The following is a 16,159-nucleotide window of genomic DNA, read 5'->3' as shown; positions in this document are numbered from 1 at the left end:
GGCCCTGAGCTGTCAGCACAGAGCCCATTGCGGGACTCAAACCCACGAACCGTGAGATCATGACCTAAGTCAAGGACAGACACTCAACAGACTGAACCACCCAGCACCCCCATTTTTCATTAATTTAATCTGATTTTAGGAAAAGTGTTAGCAGTTTAACTTTTCTGGTTTGTTCTTGTTTTTTTTTAATAAACCTATAAGAGTCCTACCCTTACTTTCTAAGAGGATCAAAAATGTAGGGGAAGCTTGTAACATCCTGCTCAGAAAGGTTACCTTGAAATAAGAAAATGCATTTATCTTAAATATGTTGAAATTTTAATATACTTCCAGAACAATATACATACACCTTTTATTGGGAGAAGATATATTTAGGAGGCATTGGTTTTGATCCTTTGTATCTGTTGCTATATTGAAACCTCAAACAGTAGAAGAAAACAGTATTGCTAAAATCATAATTATTGTTTGAAGAGCATTTGTAGCCTCAGTCATTGCTGCAAATGGTTCATTTTTCTCTACTATTCTTTGTATTCTTTCTCTGGAAATTCCCAGAAGTGGGCTCAGTTCCCTTGAGTTGGAAGGATTAAAAAACATCTACACCTTTAATACAGGCAGCCAGTTGATGTAGGGTTACTGAAATTCACCTCTCCAGAATTCGGCTTATAGAAATAAACAAGTTTTTCTGGTTGTTGAACACAGGTTTATTGGTTATCTTTGTACTGTGTGTTGTACCCCAGTCTATAAAAATGAGCAAGATGTGGCTGTTAACTTCTTGGAAACTGTCATCTGGAAGGGAGGACAGACAAGCCACAAGGCCATGATCACAATGTCATAAGTGCTGTGAGAGCCCAGAACAGGTCTCAGGCTAGCTTGCTGTAGTTTTTATAAGCCCAGTTACAACTTGCAAAATTGAACCAGCTTTTCCCTTCTTCTAGATTCTGCTTTTCCTTCCTCAGATTTGATTATTAGCTCATTTGTGTGATTTTTAATCTGACTTCAGTATTATTGAGTGAATCTTGAAGTGCTCTCATATGCATTAAGTTGTCCATACCTTTCTGAAGCAAAATAAAAGTTATTTTATACAGTAAGACACTGTTTATCAGAAGAGTTGGGTTGATGAAAGAATTTGGCTGGTTGTTCTTGACCTCTCTAAACATATAATATATGGGGTGACAGTGTGCAAAGCATTAATATGGTAAAATACCCTGAATATTAAAAGTATGCTGACTGGTGTTACTCTCCTTTGAAGTAAGACATATCACAATCTTGGGGCCTCAGATTCAATATTAACATTACTTTTAGTTTACCTAAAGATGTAGGTTAAGATGTAGTAGTTTATACTAACCCCCAGAAATACTTATATGGGTGTTAACATTTTCAAATACCTTCTAGCAACCAAGCTTGTACAGTGTCTCAGAGGGCCAGACATAAATGTTTGGATGACGTCTGCTTCTCTGTTCTCACACAGTCTGTCTTGTGCTCCAGAAGATTTGTCTATGTCTACACGTAGCTATACAGTACAAAGAAGAGCAAGAGTGCTGTGTGTGTGTGTGTGTGTGTGTGTGTGTGTGTGTGTGTGTGTGTGTGTGTTGGGTGGGTAGTTGAGTGGGAATGGGAAGCCACACTGTAGTAGCAATTCAGCTGGGGAATTAAGTGGGATTTGAAAGAGATTGGGGGAGGAAAGTCAAGAAGAGAACGCTGACCAAAGACATGTGGGTAAGCTTCTATCTATGGGTAGTATTTTCTGGGTAATTAAATCATTCAGTATAGGCCTATGAGTTGATTAAATATTTTTTGTGTCCAGGACTAGTTAAATCTCAGATGAGTCAGAAATCTGAGTCCATAATGAAATACAAACTATCTCAACAAAACTTTGTTCATATTCCTTTGCCCATTTCTATTATAACACTGAAAATACTTGTTATGACAGACAATATGTGGTTTTTGGAGTTCCTAGGAAGGATAGTGCCTTCTTTTTAAGGGAGACCTTCATTTATTCCGAGCATTTTGTTCAGTGTATGCAAAAACAACCCCCACCCCTCCACAAAATTTCTCCAGTAATCTCCCCAGAATACTGGACCCAGTCTATTTCTCACAGTGTGTACCTTTCAAACCCCATGATTTTAGGTGGTAAAGTGATCCCTCTTTGGTTTTTATACTATTTCTAGGACTGTAGTACCCATTTTACTCTTAATGTTGGATTGTAGTTTGTTTTCCTTAACCCGTATCACTCCAGAATCTCCTTCATAGAAGATGAGGGGAACATTATAAAATCCAAGTATTCCTCAGGTCTTTCCAAGATGAAGTTTTAGTTTGATAGCTTTTTACCTTTCTGTTTTTTTGGAAGCTCAGTTAATAGCCACACCTTCCCTTTCAATGAAGAGCCACAGGAAGGAAACACAGACCATTTAAATGTCTCTTGAATGGGGGAGGGTTTGTTTCTTTATTCTAAAGGACCCTCTGACCTACGGATCACGGACAGACATGCCATCTCTAACTTTGATTTTCATTGTGCACTCCTTCCGAGAATCCTCCCTGGACAATTTCAGAAGCAGCCAGCCCCACTGTGGACTTCCTTGCAGTTGTGAAGAAACTGGCAGCCACCTTCTGAGTGATCCACCCTTTGGAATGAAGTGCAGTTGTCAAGGTGGCTTTCTTCTGTGGATTGCACTGCACTTGGGGCAAAGGGGAAGTGACAGAGGTGAGATGGGGGAAGGGAAGGTTATGACCCATAAATACAAGTGGTCAGACATCCAAAACACGGAGAGCTTCTATTTGTTGGATGCTGAAGGAAAAGCAGCCCATTTGGGAAGTCCTGTTGAGCACCTCATTGAAAGTAAACTGCCACGTGTTTACAGGCATGTTCCAGATCTTTTCTCTCAAAAAAATAGGTTTTAGGAAGTTGCAGGTTTTGATAATGGCAAGAAATAATGCTGACTTTCACACCCAAAAATTTCCGAGTTACTATCAGAAAGGATAAGCAGCTGTTGCCATAAATGTCAGGCCATGCGTTGCAGTCGCTACTGTATTACTTGTTCTTTAGCAGAATTTCATCTTCTGAGAATGGTTGCTGCTGTGTGTTCTCCATATGTACCCAGGTATATGTTGAAAGTGTTCCGGTTTTCAGAAGTTACTCTTAGAGAGGTACCTGTTTTACACCCATATGTTGTGTGAGTGAAGTCCCTTTCAAAGCTTCTTCAAGTAAACCGCTACTCATGTTTTCTAAGATGAAGTAGCCTGAGTATCGGGTGTTAGAGGCACGTGTGCTGTCTTTCCTAATGAAGGGCTGTGAGAACTTTCTTTACGTTGATCTGAAACTTAATCCTAATAAGGAGGACTTCTATTTGGTGTAACGGTAGTATGCTTAAAAAGTTACACTTCACAAACATTTTTGTTTTATGGGTTGTAGTCCTGAGGAGATCCACATTTCGACACACCTGTAACCCCTTTGTGACATGGCAGCACACGGGTTGGGATGCTCCGTTTTAATTTTTTTTTTTTTTTTAAACTTGTCTTCTGGTAATTCTTTCATTAAATATACATTGAGCACCTGCTCTGTACCAGTAGCTGTTCTGTGCTTCTGGGTGGGACATTTAATTTATGTCTAGTTTTTCCCCAGATTTTGAGCCGGAAGACACTTCGGGGGTCTTGTTCAGCAGATGTGTGAGTCCGTCCCAGAGATGTTAAAGTTCTCAAAGGTTCTTTTGCTAACGGGAGACCTGGCACTTGAACCCAGTCCTCTTCTGACTCTTGGATGTTTGCCCTTCGCTATCACTGAGTTACTAAAACACACTAAATTAACTTTTATAAATTGTGTCCTTTTTCAGAATCAGATTTTTTAAGTCCTGCAGGATATATATGGCATCTAGAAGTTGAACATAGGTAAATACATGTATTTTATTATGAGGCATTCAGTATTATTTTAATCCCTATGGAATATTTCAAGTCCACAGTAATATAGCCCTGTAGAAAATTTACAAAGTATAAAAAGCACAAATCAGAATTAACTGAGTCTTCTGAAAAAGATATTTGAGCACTTTTTTCTCTGACACTTTTATTTTAATGTTTGTTTATTTTTGAGAGAGAGAGAGAGAGAGAGAGAAAGAGCAGGAAAGGGGCAGAGAGTGAAGGAAAGAATCCCAAGCAGGTTCCTCTCTGTCAGCGCAGAACCCCACGCGGGGGTTGATCTCATGAACCATGAGATCATGACCTGAGCCAAAATCAAGAAGCAGATTTAACTGTCTGAGCCACCCAGGCACCCCTCTTTGACACTTCTAAAGTCATGATTATATATCTAATGTTTCTTGTAAACATTTTAAACATTCAAATAGCATTTTTTTTTATAAGGATGTTTTTCCTTTTTTTTGGTTTTGCTTCACGTGTATATGGAGAAAGTGTTTTTTTTTTTGACAGACATAAACCAATGCATTCTGATTTTGGTTTAAGACAAGGCACATGAAGGCCATTGCCTGGTTTTTATTGTATTGATTGTCGCTGACATTTTTCCAGGGAGGTATATAAAATTCAGGGTTTCTACATGGTTTCCCATTACAACTCCATTCCTCCAGGCTAAAGACAAATTGAGGTCCAGACACTGGGGTGATGTCTCTAAGCCTCAGATTGTAGAGATGCCTCAATGCCTGCTTGCCACTGTGTAAGGTGGATATTTGGTTGTAAGCCTCAACTAAGCAGCAGGGTCTGGATGGGGAGAGGAGAACTATGTAGTTACCTCTCCTTACGGATGGAGGACGTGTAGCTGTCCCAGAGCAGTGATAAGTCAACTGCTTTTACCATTTCTTTCCTTAGCAAAAGGAAATGCTTCCTTCTGGAATCCGGATGAGGAGAGGATGATGAAGAACCTAATTGTGGGTGAGTACTTTTTTTCTTCCTTCTTCCATGCATCTCTGATTGCAGTGATCTGTCTTGCAAGGGTCTGAGTAAACACTAGCTTCTTACTGCATGTGCTCAGAGAAGTAGCTGATGGCAGAAGGGCACTTTTAAAAGGATTGAGGAGGCTGAAAGATGCTTGTTAGAGTGCACCTGGATCCTGCCATGACATCACAGGCGGACCATAAACGGCTCTCCAGAAAGCACAGCAGCCTTTTTTCACCCCTTTCTTAACAATGAGACGTAGATTGGGCTTGTTCTCTATTCAAGCATCCTTATGAGTAAATGTCTATTTTTATGGTAGAGCTGCACTTTAAAAATAGCTCCAATCAGTACGACTCTTTTCCCCCATATGTTAAAAAGTTATACATGAGTTAAAATATCTCAGATTGCTTAAATTCTTCCAGACACCAGGCACTTTCCTTTTTCCTTTTTTTGGGGGGGAGGGGGCAGGAGTGCGGGGGAGGATTAAATACAAAATAAGGACTTTCTGTCTGGGTCTCCTCAACCCTGTTTGTTCTGTGAGACTTTTTTTTTTTTTTTTTTTTAACTGGTAGCAGGGCTTTTAAACCAAGATTTGAGATTTCTGACTGTTAAAAAATTCATTAATATTTGGCGGGTACAGTCTTCTTCCTGGAGCGATTGTTTATTTTTGTTGCTGAGAGCAATTAGCTAGAACAGTCACAGTTGCAGCTGTTAGATACTATAAGCTCCAGCGGAGATCACAAAAGGCCTTATGCACATTTAGAGTCTGTATTTGGATTGTTTTTAATGGGTGATTCTTCTGGAGTCTACTGTGTTAGCAAATTCGATTGGGTGATCCTGAGCCAAATCGAATGTACAATGGGATCGTCAGCGTGCTGTGCTGATCAGAGTCACTTAAACACCTTGCTATGTGGAAGCCAGGAGGGCTGTGTCGGCTGTATGCAGAAACAAGCTATACCACTCCTTTCTTTCTGAATCCTCTGCATGCAAACCTGAAGACGGTTTATCCTCCAGCATCATGCTGTTTTCTCCATAATTTGTCCTTTGCTTTTACTCCTTATTTGTTGCTCTTGACTTTTTGGGGCTTTTGTGGGATAATCTACATGGGCAGGTATGAGAGGGAGATTCACAGAGCAGTCTGGTGCCTCTGATTTATATCTTGAGGAAAGAGTCGCTTCTTAGAGAACCTTGGCTCCAGTTTGATACCTGACACTTTCCAACACAGCGGCTCAAATGAAGGGATTGGGGGTTTCACTGTTGGTAGAGTGTCTGCACTTTTGCCTTTGATTATAGTTTTGATAGAAGAGTGTATATGTGTGTACGTATTTAATAATCATATTGCTTTAGAATTCACCATATGCTTTTACATATGTTTTCACATTTGAATCCTATAATAACTTGTGAGGCAGGGGATTCTGTATTGTCTCCATTTTACAGAAGAGTAGGTAGTCTCAGAGTTAGTGGGTAGCCAGCCACCTGCTTACTTTACTGTAGCCATTTACCTTGGTGTAAATAAGAAAATATATATTTTCTGTATTTTACTGCTAGTGTACTGAGCTACAGCAGGTTGATGGGCTCTGCTTTATTTTAAAGGCTGTTAGAGATTGCTTTAGTGCCCAAGACTAGTTTACAGTGACTTCTCAGAAAGGTAGAGGAGAAACCAGGATATGTTTTTTTTCCCATCTTTATTTGGAGAAATAATTTGGGAATACCGGATGGTTTTGGTAATTGTATTGTAAGTGGGAATCTAAAACATGCAGTGAAAGTTTGTTTCCTTCTGGCTAGCATAAATTAATTAGGAATCATTACATTTTGTTGAGATTTAGACACTTACATGAAGATATTTTCTTTTTTAATTTTTTTTTCAACGTTTATTTATTTTTTTGGGACAGCGAGAGACAGAGCATGAACGGGGGAGGGGCAGAGAGAGAGGGAGACACAGAATCGGAAACAGGCTCCAGGCTCTGAGCCATCAGCCCAGAGCCTGACGCGGGGCTCGAACTCACGGACCGCGAGATCGTGACCTGGCTGAAGTCGGACGCTTAACCGACTGCGCCACCCAGGTGCCCTATGAAGATATTTTTAGAGCAGCCTTTCAAATGGCTATTGATTGACCAGATGGCAATCTGTTTGATCAGCCAGCTTCGATCTGTTACTAGGTCAAGTGGAGTATTTCTTCTTTAATCACACCCTCTCTCCAATAGAATTTGTCATATAATTGTAGAGGTATGAACACTGATGAATTAAAAATTAATCTAGTATTATTTTTGAATAAGCTCTATGCCCAACATGGGGCTTGAACTTATGGCCCTGATACCAAGGGTCGCATGCTCCACTGACTGAGTCAGCCAGGTGCCCCTAATCTATTAATTTTAATAAATTTTTCCGTGAAATTTTTATCTCTTTGGGTGACTTTATTTTTCAGTTTTATTATAATCTCCTACTAAACTATCATGGTTTGAATTGAACACACGAAAATGTCAGCAAAATACAAGACATTGTCCTCTCTTCCCTTCTGAATAAGATTAATTGTAATATGAATTATTGATGGGGCAAACTTGTTTACACAAACTTCTTGAGACCATTTCTTATGTTGTTAAACCTTTTGGAAACCTAACCCGTGTATAACGGCACGACGACCATTAGAATTGAAGTATATTTATTGGACAAAGATTTTATTAATACTCATACTTGATTATGAATCCATTTGAAGGCAGTGTGGTAGCATTATCTTGAATAACTAAAGACTAAACAAAGATGCTGGTAAGTGAGAAAAAATGGATGTGGAAACATGGATCGACAGCTTGGCCAGAATGCCCAGACGGAGGAGTGAGGACAACGCTCTCCTTTCTGTCACAAATGAATGGAAGCCCTGGGTTGGGGGGGTGGGGGTGAGGTTGTGCTGGTGAATCAGTGAAAACCCCCATAGGAAGACTTCCTGATGGAATTTAGCACAGTAATCCTAAGATTTTGAAGACCAGACAGCTGGCATATTATTAGTCTCAAAGTAAAGCATCAGATCTTAACTGAAACATGTTTCAAACAAACTGTGACACTTATAAAATGTTTTGTCTTCCACAGTGGTTCTCAGGCTCCGGTGTGCAGGACATTCACTTTTGGGCTTACTAGTTTAGGGGCATTAATACCTGAGTCTCACCGCTAGATGCTGGTTCTTTGGCTCTAGGGCAAGACCCATATGGGCTTCATAGTGCAGGGAGGTTTTTCAGCCAAGATAGAAACATCTTGGTATAATGGTTAATGAGCCGTAGAAGATACAGGAATGCAAGTTATTCCTACTCTGGCTCTTTACTCTTCCTTTTCTGCTGTATTCTTTTCAGGTTCCAGGAAGCCTGTGGTTGTCTGTTCCTCATTTTTCACCTAGAAAACTTATATTTGACTGCGTATTTGGGCCAAGCACCAGGCTAAACACTTTGTATGCAGTATCTCAATCTTAACATCACAAGAGAAGTTCTCTAATAATCCCTGTTTATCAGAGGAATAAAAGGAGATTTAAAGAAGAAACTCGGGGTTCCTGGGTGACTCAGTTGGTTAAGCGTCTGACTCTTGATTTCAGCTCAGGTCACCATCTCATGGTTGATGAGATTGCCCCCCCCCCCCCCCCATTCAGGCTCTGCACTGACAGTGTGGAACCTGCTTAGGATTCTCTCTTTCCCTCTCTCTCTCTCTCTCTCTCTCTGCCCCTCCCCCACTTGTTCTCTCTCTCCCTCTCTCTCCCTCTCTCTCTCTCCCTCTCTCTCTCTCTCTCTCTCAAAAAATACAGAGAAGTTGGGGCGCCTAGGTGGCTCAGTCGGTTAAGTGTCCAGCTTCAGCTCAGGTCATGATCTCACAGTTCGTGAGTTCGAGCCCTATGTCAGGCTCTGCGCTGACAGCTCAGAGCCTGGAGCCTGCTTTGGATTCTGTCTCCCTCTCTCTACCCCTCCCCTGCTCACTCACTCTCTCAAAAAATAAGTAAACCTTAAAAAATTAAAAAAAGTGGGGGCGCCTGGGTGGCGCAGTCGGTTAAGCGTCCGACTTCAGCCAGGTCACGATCTCGCGGTGCGTGAGTTCGAGCCCCGCGTCGGGCTCTGGGCTGATGGCTCAGAGCCTGGAGCCTGTTTCCGATTCTGTGTCTCCCTCTCTCTCTGCCCCTCCCCCGTTCATGCTCTGTCTCTCTCTGTCCCAAAAATAAATAAACGTTGGAAAAAAAAAATTTAAAAAAAAAAAAAAAAAAAAAAAATTAAAAAAAGTGTGTGTGTGTGTATAAAAACAAGTAAAGTAAGTTGTCCAAGGACTACAGTTAGTAAGTTGAGTGAGGGCTACAGCTCACTGTAGTCTTAATAACACTGTTTATTGTGATGGTTAATAGTGGGCAGCCATGTTGGAAATAACTTGATTTTACCCTAACATGAGGTAGTTTGGGTTTGCTGCTGCAAATACATCTCCTCTTGGAGAACAGTCCAGCTGGGGTAGGGGGTGTATATGTATGAAGTCCATAATATATAGATAGGTTTGTTCATGTTTTCACTCACTTTCTAGACTGGGAAATTCCTTAGGGTGGGATGTTTCTGTGATTTGGCTTAGTGTTTTTTTTCTTCTCTGTCCACCATAGCACCTTGTACACTATGAGCAATTCAGCATACTTGGAGGATAGATAAAGGGGAAGAATGAAGTTTGAGGAGCTGTTCCCTACTCAGAATTAGAGTCGGTGTGAGACCTAGTTTATTCCTAAGTGTATTTTCTCTATCAGGAAATTAATGCTTATAATATCTGTGTTTTTTAAACATTTCCTCTTTCTCTTTGCTTGCTTGTTTTGAGGGCGAGTCAGGGTTGGAAACAATACCCACATTGTAAAATGGTGACTCCAGGGAAAACATGGGAAAGGAATTACAGTGCCCGGGCAGAAAGTGCAGGTCTATACTCCCAGGGACTTGCTCTACACGTTTTGTTTCTCTTCTCCTTGGATAAAAAGGCCATCTAAATGTGAATGTTAGGGATATGAGCAGTTAATGTCTTTTCTCCTGAACAGTGTATAAGCTGGTCCTATGTCTATATAGTGTGTGTATTAGTAAGAATGAGGCAGAAATGTGAAGAGAAGTTGAAATGTCTTTGGCTGTATTTCTCAGGGGTCCCAGGTGGCGTGGTATACATTCATAAACACAAGATTTCACAGCTCTTCCCCTTTTTATGGAAATATTATGGTGTTAATAGTAAGAAGAGTAACCTGGCCTCTTTGAATTTAAGTAATAGAATATTCCCTGCTTAGAGTTTATAGCTTCACTAATGTCATTTCTTGACTAAATCCAAGTCCTGAGAGAGTCATACAAGAATATGAGGACGTTAAGTATGGTGTCTTAGTTCAGGCTGCTCTAACACAATACCATAGACGAGGAGGCTTATAAACAACAAGTGTATTTCTCATCATTGTGGAGGCTGGAAATCTGAGAGCAGGGTGCCTGCATGGTTAGGTTCTGGTGAGGGTCTTCCTTCATATCACAGACTGCCAACTTCTTGTTGTGATCTCACATAGTGAAGGGAGAGCAAGCCAGTTCTCTGGCCTCTTTGTATGAGGACAGTAATCCTATTCCTGAGAGTCTACTCTCATGATGATTATCTCCCGAAGACTCCACCTCCAATTATCATCATACTGGAGATTAGATTCCAACATATGCATGGAGTTCTAGATTGTATATGGACAGATATCTTTCTGTCTCCTGTGGACTCTCAGCATATAAAACTGTGTTGTCACAATGGCTTTCTTCTCTTCAATGTCAGCCATGACGCAGTCATGAGTCTGGGCATTTCATATGAGTTGTTGCTAATTTCCATGATAATTCTGAAAGGTTCATTGTATTATACCCCTTTTATAGATAGGAAAATCCAAGGCTTGAGGAGACAAACCTTGGATAGAAGAAAAAAAAAAGTTTTAGCTTCTTTCATTATTGCTAAATAAAATGGATGGGTAAATGATAAATATTGTATTTTTTAATTTTTAAGTGTATTTTGAGAGAGAGAGAAGGGAGGGACAGAGGGAGGGAGGGAGAGAATTCAGGGAGAGAGCGAGCAAGCAGGGAGAGACAGAGGGAGAGAGAGAATTCAGAGAGAGAGCGAGTGAGCAGGGAGGGGGAGAGAGAATTCCAAGCAGGCTCCATGCTGTTTGGGATTCAACCATGAGATCAGGACCTGAGCCAAAATCAAGAGTCAGATGCTTAGCTGACTGAGCCACTCAGGTGCCCCAAATTATGTATTTGGTAACTAAAGTATGATCTGGGGAATCCGTTTTGGGACTGGAACTCCAATTATTCCCTTTGTTGTGAGACATGCATCTCTAACAAATCTGGACGCTCACAAGCTTTAATGGAACCTAGTTTGGATTAAAGTCTTTATTTTTCTGCCTTCAGAGACCAGAGAACATTTGTTCTTTTGGTGGTTAACATACACTGTTGTCCTCCTGCTTTCTGTGTGTGGAAAATTATGTCAGAGCAGTTGTGGATATTTCTGTTTTTCATGTTTCTCATTGGTCATGCATGCTTTGTACCTGTAAGGAGTGCATAAGCCTGTGGATTAGTTGGTATAAAGGCCTTCCTTTGGCAGGTGAGGAACTTGGGTAAAAGAGAAGTGATTGGCTTGACTAATGACGAACACTTGCTATGTGATTAGAATTGCAGACCTCCAGGTACCAGGCCATAATTTAGAAACTGAGCAGTATCAGGTGAATTGACACTTGGAAATACATTTTGTATTAGCACTCACTATCTAAATTGAAGTGCATAAAAATGGAAGGTATGGGTTCTTCTAGAATGCACAGTATCTCAGGCTGTGTCTGATTACTTACCATTACTACTCTTCCCCCTTCAACATCATGTAATTTTGGTTCCCAGATTAGACCGCTAATAAATTATTACAGTACACAGAGTAAGGTATTGGACTCTGTTCTCTAATGTCACACCATTCTAAATATGGTCCGTGGATCAGTGGGGAATTTGACATCACTTGGGAACTTGTTAGAAATGCAGACATACTGTGTCTCTGCCCTCCAACCTACTGAACCATAATCTGCATTTTTTGCAGCATTACCAGGTTGCACATTAAACTTAGAGAAGGAAGTACTCTGAGACAGTGTTTCTCAAATATGAACATTCCTAAGATGGACCTGGAGAGCTTGTTAAAACACAAGATTGCTGGACCCAGAGGTTGGTTCAGTAGGTCTGGGATGTAAACATTGGGAGTTGTCCTGTCTCTGCATACCTTGCAACAGTGGTTGGCTGGCTCCTGGTGCTGGGTTATTTCCATACCATTTGGATGGCTGAACTCCATGGAGTTAAGAACCTGTGTAGCCATTTCTCTGGGTACTTTTACCAAAGACTGAAGGTAGAGTCCACAACAGCTCTACACCGACTTAATGTAAAGTTACCCTGTGAAGGACTGAGGTTGATGGAAAAGTGTTCCGTGGTCACTGTGAGAAGGGAGTGTGTGTGTGTGTGTGTGTGTGTGTGTGTGTCTGTCTGTCTGTCTGTCTATTCATATATAAAGATAAACAGAACAGGGAAATAATGTTTGTACAGTTTTAAGGAAGCCACTGAATGAGTTGGCCAGAAGCATTGCCCTCTTTATCTGTCTAGAAGGAAAATTACATGTCTCAGCTTTTCTAAGGTTCCACTTCCTTCTAAAAACTGATAATTTCTTATTGCTCCTCTTGCCAAGGACGACAAACACTGATCAGAACTCAGCAGCCTACATGGCCAGCCAGTCTTTCGTTTTTGAATCGATTTAAGGCTGATCTTGTGCATGGAGGGTTGGCTGCTTACTACTTTGCCTCAAGGTGTTTTCCTGCATTTATCCATTGAGAGCCTTGGTACCTTTAAGGCTTATAAATGACTCAGTTGATCAGTGTGGTCAGGAAGTAGTGAGCCCCACCCTTGTAAGACTGCTGAGTTTGCAGGGACATTGATGTTGGATGGGTTTTAATAGGTATGTTTATATTCATCTCAAAAGGAAAACTCTTGGAATTTATAGTCTTGTTTGTATCATGAAATTTTTAAAAAGCATTGGCAATGGAAAATTCACACACAACCCCAAAGTAAATTTTTCTAGAGAATTCTTTTTATGCAACATTTAAACCATTGTTGGTCTTCCTTGGTTGGCATTAAGTTGTTGATATGTCCTAATGAAAGAAAAAAGTTGCTTCACTACTTGTGGGTGTGATACTCGCCAACTTTGCCTTTTTAAATTTGTAGGTGAAGTTTGGGTATGTGGGGGTTTTGCTCATTTGCCCTTAGTTTTCCACTTACTTCTGTAATAATACAAGATGACTTATTGTAGATCTATAAAGTAACTGCTAAGAGTAGTATTTCCTATATGACAGGGATCAGGATTTTAAAATTCATGCTCCCTGTCATTTCTTTTGTTTCAATTCTTTGTGCTTTTGGAACAAAGAATTGAAAGTTGGAAGGTTATTTTCTGGGAAATAGGAAAAAAATGGGGTTTAGTGTTCATTTTGGGCATGGCATAAATATGCACTTATTATATTACAGGAAATTGTGGTATCACAAAGCCATCAGGTAATTTGAGAAATTGTAGCTGGAAGGGGCCATGGGATTAGAAGACAACCAGTGTTTCATCAAATATCCACCATTAGCCGAGTGCTGTGTGAGGCCCCTCACAATTCCATAAAATGAGTTGTTGTGCATTCCACTCTTATAGCTGAGGAGATACAACCTTGAATAAATTCCTAAGATTTATATGCAGAGCTGAGGTTTAAATTTGGATTTGAACATGGAGTCTGGAGCCTACCTCAACATTCACCTTATTTTATTAAAAGCTAGAGTAAAACAGATATGAGTCCATGCAGCTATTAAAAATGAAAATGCTGTATGCCTACCTCAAGGTTTTAAAGTTATAAAAGTATTCATTATCTTGGGAAATAGATAAGGCAGGTGCCAATGTTGCTCATTTATAGGTGGGATTGGGGTGGATAGGTAAGAATCTAAACCTTAGCCAGGCAGAAGGGCTTGTTGAATTTAACAAGATTGGTAAATGGCAGGCAGATCTGGTCAGATATTCGTGTGAACTCCAGACCTGATAGGCTTTCTTGGAAAAGTTGTCAGCAGCACAATGTAGGATGTTACAATCCTAAATGTGTTAATAGTTGGGGATCTACTCTAATAATATTTAATATCCATGGCTTCAGAACTTAGTTTTCTTAGGAAAAAGTTTTGAAATGCCCTGCCCCTTTAAAAGTTAAGTATTCTTTCCAGTGGATTGATTATGCTTACTATAGAGGTTTGTTCATCTTTTAGCTTATGTTGCTAGTTAATGTTCACCTCATTAATTTTTGTTTGCATAAAAAGGTCTTACCATAAGACCATTTTTAGCTTCTTTGCTTGAGAGACATTTGGAGTTTGAAGGCAGTGACCCGTGTGAGCACTTGTGGCTTTGGCAGTGAATATTGCACTGGTGGGTTTTTTCCTCCTGCAGGGTTACTTTGCTTTTGTTATGACCTATCAGGTCCCCACGTCTGGCTTTATCTAGTCATGTGCTCTTCCTGTCTGGTCAACACAGGCTTGGGAAGTGACTTGTCGACCCTGCCCTGAGAGCCTGCTCGAGAGGATTGGCAGACTCTCCTGGTCCTGCTGTGAATCCCTCAGGCTTGTGAGGGACGACAGATGGTTGAGCTAAACTCGGAGCCACCCCTCTACATAATGATGAAAAATGACCAGCCTCCTGGTAAGTGGAAATCAGAACCCATGCACCTTTAATCCTGACAAACAGGACATTGAAACAAACACAAAGTGGAGAAGAGAGAGAAAAACCTTTCACAGGTTACCAGTCTGTTTTTGTTGATACTCTCTGCACTTACTAGTAGGAGATCTTCACATACCTACTTTTTCATCTATATATTCACTACACGGAGACTAATGAGACCAAGAAGTAATCCTGTGTGCCTTTTTGGGTATAACTAAACTCCGTAAATGCCAAAGATGTGAGTCAGGATCCAAGTAGGGTTGCAGAGTTGCTCTCTGGGCCCTGCTATGTTCCCAGCTCCTTCCACGGTTGTCTGCTTCTCTGGTAACTCGTGCAAAATCATGGCTGTGTGTGGCCCTTGTGGCCCAGGCTTTTGTACCTGGCCTCTGCTAATTGGACCATTTTTACCTGACTCAAGAACAGCTAACGTCTAGTCTAGCCAGTAAGTGACTTGGGCCAGTTGCAGAGTGGAAGCCAGTTGGTAGAGAGCAGAGAGGCGGACGCAGCTGAGTCCCAGTAATTGCGGCTGCAAGAGTGAAGATTCTTGAACATGTCTAGTGACTTCAGCTCCACTTACTGTCTCCCTGAAGCATGTAGTCGAACTCTTGTAAGATGTCTGTCTTCCTCATTACCACTCATACCTTATGAGGATACTTGCTGATGTGAACTGACCTCTGTGACACCATGTCCATGGGCACTAGAGCACAGCACAGCACGCAGTCAGAAAGCTTGGCTTCCATGCCAGCTCTACCCATTTCTAGCTGATGAATTCGTGGGTGAGGTTGTCACCGCCTGAAGCATCAGTTTTCTTCCCCTATAAAATGAGATAACAGTACCTGCCTCAGAGTGTTAGAAGAATTAATATATAACAGATGGAGCCCTTAGCATAGTACCTAGTACCCTAGTACATGGTATGTGCTCAAGAGATATTGGATGTCGTTGTTACTGTTGTTGTTGTTGTCGCCATCATTATCACCCAAAGACTGATGAATATTCTTTGATGAAAGACTATGAAGTGCCAGGGCTATTATTGTTCACTTCTTGTCCACTGGTATGATTCCTTTCCTTTCTCTTTTCTTCCCTAAGCCCCTTAGAACTCTATTGGCCTGATTTTTGTCCACAAACCTGAGGCTGTTTTTGACTGCTCCTGTGAGAGAGAAACATCTAGCATGCAAAGGAAATCCCAAATCCCATGAGTATCAGAGGGATGATTATACCTGGATAAAACCATATTTACATGATGCCTTCCATAAATACATGCACAGTTTACATGTCTCTCTGCCAACTCATTATAAAAAAGAGAAGGATTTTAATGACATTCTTACATATTTTCCCAAATAACTGTTGGTGTTCACTGAAATACATAAACATGCTACAATATTTTGACCGTATCTCTTATCCTTTGATGACCAAGGCTCTCTAGGTTCTCTCCTGCTGGCACCTGGACCAGGAGAAGAAGGTAAGCAAAGATGGTCTTTTATCTCTGGACTGTTCACCTTTGGCTCAGTGCCCCACTGCTTATGTGCCGGAAAGAGAGGTAAAAAGTAAT

Source organism: Prionailurus bengalensis, chromosome D4 (genome assembly GCF_016509475.1).
Source record: "Prionailurus bengalensis isolate Pbe53 chromosome D4, Fcat_Pben_1.1_paternal_pri, whole genome shotgun sequence".
NCBI classification, from domain to species: Eukaryota; Metazoa; Chordata; class Mammalia; order Carnivora; family Felidae; genus Prionailurus; species Prionailurus bengalensis.
The sequence above is the reverse complement of the archived record's forward strand: the minus strand, read 5'-3'. Positions refer to the sequence as shown.